Source organism: Rhinolophus hipposideros (genome assembly GCF_964194185.1).
Source record: "Rhinolophus hipposideros genome assembly, chromosome: 10".
NCBI lineage: Eukaryota > Metazoa > Chordata > Mammalia > Chiroptera > Rhinolophidae > Rhinolophus > Rhinolophus hipposideros.
Window position 1 is genome coordinate 78,024,590 of NC_138056.1, and position 6,098 is coordinate 78,030,687.

General features: G+C 41.4%; 1 long non-coding RNA gene across 1 annotated transcript in view; it reads left to right on the forward strand.

Moving 5' to 3' along the window:
• Window positions 1-6,098, forward strand: part of LOC308503310 — a 116,554-nt gene that overhangs the window by 37,718 nt on the left and 72,738 nt on the right. The window lies entirely within an intron of this gene.

A 6,098-nucleotide genomic window follows, 5' to 3' on the forward strand; every position in this document is an offset into this window, starting at 1 on the left:
CCTCTATGGCCTTTCTTTATATAAATCAATTGTGTCAGCACTTGTTTGGTCAGGGACAAATGTAGGCTTACATCAGATGGGCAGGTCACTCTGTCTGCCTTGTTGTTAAGTGCCTTTTTTTGTGGGTAGATGCTCTTTGGTTGACATCAATATGTGATACAAAGATCTTCACATTTTGTGCCCTCTCCCATATATCTATCCACATACCTTTTTTCCAGACTTGTACACAATCTTCCAAGTTTTCTCCTCCAGGACACTGATCACTGCCCAGGAGTTTATATTCTTTCTTTGGCTTCCTTCTCTTTCCATACAGAGCAGATGTCCAGCACACTGCCCACAGATTGCCCCTCACCAGCTCACTATGTTCTCTGTCCTGCTTATGCTCAATTTCAAATATTCCATTTTACAATGAATTGATCCTGGGAGAGCCTAATCTTATGAGTTGGTAGTTCTGACAGAATGATGGACTGTTCTGGCCTTATAACCACTTGTTTCAGAGTCAAATTCTCCATCTCTTCTGGGACCCTGTAGCATTTTGAGAGCTCTTTGTTGAATGGTGTACACTTTTGTGGTGTAGATGGCATGGCCTTACCACAGAATCCTAACACCTACTTGTAGGTCTTCTGTTGGTGCTTTCCATAAACTCTACATGGTATCTTTCCCAACCAGATATACCATGGGGTCTGCTGGGTTATATGAGTCATGTGGCCCAAGGGACATGGCAGTTTACATCACAGCCTGGACCTGCTGCAGAGCATGTCCTTGCACTGGACCCCACCCAAAACTGGCAGCCTTGTGTGTCACTGAGTAAATGGTCAGAATAATATTCTCAAGTGCAGAATATGCTGCCTCCAGAAGTCAAAGAAAGATGGGTTGTGTATCTTTTTTTTGTTGTTTTTTTTTTGTTTTTTTTCACATTTGGAGGGATAAGATGCGATAATTTGTCCTCTACTTTGACAGCATGTCCCAGGCTAAATATCTTTCAATCTTTATAAGAGTTATCTTCCACCTTTAGAGTACATATATCTTACAAAGGCCTTCAATGTACCTGCCAATGTTCTTGCTTATCTTGTTCAATTAACGTGATTTCATTGATCATCTGACCAGTTTGATATTTTACAGAACATCTAGATCAGGGGTGTCCAAATTTTTTCAACGTTTTTCACCAAGGGCCCTATGTGGTGAAATACACAAACAGCCGGGCCACTCACTCGAGGTGAAGTACGTATTGCCTCACCTGGTTTATTTAAGTAAACTAAATATATTTTTGGAATTTGCTGCAGGCCAATAAAAAATGGATCACGGGCCACAGTTTGGACACCCCTGGTCTAGATGGTCTAGGTTCCTTTGGATTATATTAAGACAGAGAGCAGGATAGTTAACATGCCTTGGGCAAGACTGTAACTTTATACTGATGTCTGTCCCTCATGAATGTAAATTGTTTCTAGTCTTCTTTCCAAATAGAGTTAAAAAATCTATTCCTTAGATTAGTAGCCTCATACCAAGTACTAAGGCCATGTTATTTAGGTTTAGCCAGATCTGGCATAGCAGCTGCAATTGGGACTACTATTTGCCTAATTTTGCCCTAGCCCATTTCCATTCTGTAGGATCCGTCTGGTTTTTATAGGACCCAGACTGGTGAATTAAGTGGGGATACAATGTTGACCTCCATTTTCGTATCCGTTAGATCTTTAAAGTTGACAAACTTCTTTTTTAATCCTCCCAGAATGCAGTTTTATTTTCTTGCTTGGCTTATGAGGGAGAGTTTCAGAGTCTTCCACTTGGCCTTCCCCAATTTGATATTTCTTGTTCTACAGGCCAAAGAACAATGTTGAGGAAATGACCAGATGGGTTCATGGATCAAGTGAATACGTTCTGAGTCAAATCTGGGTCAGGATTCTATTTATTATCTGGCTCCTATAAGTCCTACTCTAAAAAATAAAGTAAGGATGGACAATTGGGTTTTTAGCTTCCTGATTATCAACTCATGACTTTTTTTTATTGAAAAAAAATTTAAATACCCTTGTTGGCTGTCTATTCATCTTGCCCATAGGCTTGCCATGTTCTATTAACTTTAATGGTTTTCAACCTGTGATTTCAAACCAGTAGCATCAGTATCACCAGAGAACCTATTTGCAATGCAATTTACCAAGACCCAGCTCAGAACTACTGAATCAGAAATTTGGAGGGTGAAGTCCAGCAAGTTGTGTTTTAAAAAACCCTCCAGGTGATTCTTATGCAAGCTCAAGTTTGAGAACAGTTGTATTAACCATTGCTCTCTTTGGGTCAGGCCTCTCTGGCAGCTACCTTCACCTTGCTGCTCATTACCATAATTGTACCCACTTTGCTTCTGATAGTTAAGTTCAACCACAAGGCTCTACTATTTCAGGCTCACCATTTTTACCAGGGAGCCATGTTCTGTAATAGCATCTCCAATAGTCAGGTCAGGCCTACAGAGGGCTGCCACCAATAAGCTCTACAGTGGTGCTGCTGTCCCTGTCATCAGCTCATTTGTTATTGCTTTGGTAAATGGTGTATCCTTGAGAGCCTTCCATGAAACTTCATTTGGTAAGTTTTCTGGCCTTGTATAGTATATCTACCTAAGTCTGCCCATTTCTCTGAGACTTGTGATCCCTTTTTCTTCTGTCTTCCACAGCAGTTCTGTCATTTCTCCTTCACTTATTGAGGGCCATTGCTTTTTCTAAGCTTCCAAGTATGTCTTATCAGTGTGTGTGTTGACACTATGTCCCAATCAGGTCCTGACCTTGGTGTGTCAGACTTACTAAGGTTTAAAGTTGAGAATTCAACTTCCTCTGAAGCTCTGCTCCTCTGATACTTAGTTTGTTTCTGTCCCTGTGGGGACAGACCCAGGAGAGCAGTTTCCAGTCTCTTGACCTCACGTGGAAAGGTGTTGGCTTGGATAGTAGATGGCCATCAGCTGTGGCTAGTTGGCCATCAGCTGTTACCGGTTAGCCATTAGCCACTAATATAACTGCTTTGGATATGCTGGCACAGGGGTTGGTTGGTTGGCTGAGAACAGCGGATTGCAGCTAGCAAGTGAGGTTAGCAAGCACAGACGGCAGATTGCGGATTGTGTTGATCCTACTTCCTGTGTCTTGCCGGGCCACCAGCAAGACTGGTGTCATGCAGGGTGTCATGCGAGGTCACAGCTCCCGCTTCCCACATAAGAATGCAGGATATGGTGAGGCCAAAAAGGAACACCCACGGAGCCATAGATAGGGGAGTCATACCACTATATTCTCGCTGCTGGCTGGGTTGCAGACACAGGAAGCAGAAGCCACATGATGCGTAATCCGCCGTCCACTTCTCTGCCAACCAACCTCACTTGCTAACTGTAGTTCACTGTGCTAACTGCAATCTGCCCTTGCCAATCACCATTCACTGCTAGTGTAGCCATGACAGTTATATTAGTGTCCAGTGTCTCACTGGTTACAGCTGACGGCCAACCAGCCACAGCTGATGGCCATCCAATCACAGTTGATGGCCATTTACTACCTGAGCCAGCACCTTTCCACATGAAGTCGAGAGCCTGGAAACTGCACTCCTGGGTCTGTCCCCACAAGGGTGCAGGAAGACTCCTTGTTGGAGTACTAGCGGATGTTTGCTTTTGTGTCTCGACAAGTCTCCATCAAGAATATAGTGGTATGACTCCCCTATCTATGGTTCTGTTGTTGTTACCTTTTGGTCTCACCATATCCTGTGTTCTTGTGCGGGGAGCGGGAGCTGAGACCCTACATGCCAGTCCTCCAGCCACAGGAGAGGAGATTCTTGATAACACCGCAAGGAGAGCTTCTGGCTGTCACACTTAGCCTTTAATCAGTGATTAGTCACCACAAGCTTCAGCCATCCAATTGCACATAGTCCTTATAATTACTACTTCCTCTATTCTTTCAAATACCTGAATTTGTACCCACTAGTGTAGTCCCTTGCATTAGTATTCCATCCCAATATACTATTGGTGAAAGTTTTAATAACTGTACTCTTATCGCATACCTGGGGCTATCCATAATCCAAGTGGATACATGCTTACATTTCTTTGGTTAAATACATAGGAATGGAATTTCTGCATTGCGTGGTAAGTGTTTATCTAACTTTACAAGAAACTGCCAATCTAGTATCCAAATTAGCTGTACCATTTTACGATACTACCAGCAACACATGAGGATTCTCATTGTTTCACATTCTCATTTTTTTGTCATTAAAAAAAATTAGTTATTCTAGAGGATGTGCAAATCATATTGGGTTTAATTTGAATTTTTCTGATAATTAATGATGTTGAACATCTTCTCATGTGCTTTTTGGCCATCTGTATTAGTCAGCATTCTCTAGAGAAACAGAAAAAATAGATATCTGTATCTCCTACTTATCCTATATATCTTTGCGTATATGAGGTATGATCAAACAATACGGTGATGTTTAAATAAAAAAATGTTTATTACAGTAAAAGACACATTGCCATAATCCCCCTCAAAATACGCCCCCTCACTTCAAACACACTTATCCCATCATTCTTGCCACTTTCTGAAGCAGTTCTGGAAGTCCTCTTTCGTGAGTCCCTTTAGTTGTGCTGTCATGGCTGCCTCGATGTGCTGAATCATTTTGACTTTGGTGGAGAGCCAGAAGTCGCACTGTGCCAGATCTGGTGAATAAGGTGGATGAGGACACACCATAACATTTTTATTTGACAGAAATTGCCATATACCAGAAGCAATGTGTGACACGAAGTGTTGTCATGATGGAGGATGATTTAGGGCACTCTTTAAAATACACCTTCTCTCAACCATAACTCATACCCAACTGACTGCATTGAACAAGTTGAAACTTGTCAAACGCTTTTACTAAGGTTTGCTGCACTGCTTCCCAAGTTGAAAATCCCTGTCTTTCCGTTGGATGGCACTTGGCAGCAACATTCACCATATTTTGTGATCAGAGGCTCGTGTCACACATCGCTTCTGGTACGGCAACTTCTGTCAAATACAAACATTACGGTGTGTCCTCATCCCCTTTATTTACTGGATCTGACACGGTGTGACTTCTGGCTCTTCCCAAAAGTCAAAGTGACCAGGAAATGTAAACGGTTTGAATCTATTCAGGACATCGAGGCAGCCACGGCAGTGCAACTAAAGACACTCAGGAAAGTGGACTTCCAGGACTGCTTCAGAAAGTGGTAAGAACAATAGGATAAGTGTGTTTGAAGCAAAGGGGAGTATTTTGAGGGGGATTAGTGGCAATGTGTCTTTTACTGTAATAATTGTTTTTTAAATTTAAACATTCACCATAGGTTTTGATCACACCTCAGATAAACACACACACGTGCGCGTGCACACACACACAGAGATTTATTATAAGGAATTGGCTCATGCAATTATGGAGACTGACAAGGCCCAAGAACTACAGGGAGAGTTAGGCCAGTTGGGGACCCAGGAGAACTGATGATGTAATTCCAATCTGAAGGCCAGCAGGGTCAAGATGCAAGAAGAGCCAATGTTTCAGTTTTAGTCTGAAGGCAGTAAATAGGTGAGGTCCTGGCTCACAGGCAATTGAGCAAGAAGAATTATCTTTTACTCAAGAAAGGGTCAGCCCTTCAACTGATTGAATAAGGTCCACCCACATTAGGGAGGGCAATCTTCTTTACTCAGTTTACAGATTTAAATGTTCATCTCATTCAAAACTACCCTCACAGAAATACCCAGAATTTGACCAAATATTGGGCACCTCATGGTCTAGTCAAGTTGACATATAAAATTAACCATCACACCCTTTATACATCTTTTTCTTTTTTTGATTTGGATTTTAATAATTTATTTTATTTTTTTTTTAGTTTCGGGTGTACAAAACAACATAATAGTTAGATGTTTATACCCCTCAGAAAGTGATAACTCCCTCAAGTCTACTATCCCTCTGACACCATACATAGCTATTACAGTACCATTAACTATATTCCCCATGCTTTACTTTACATCCCGTTGATATATATATATATATATATATATATACATATATATATACACACACATATATATATATACATATATATGTATGTGTATGTATATATATACCGGGGGAGCCAAAAAATG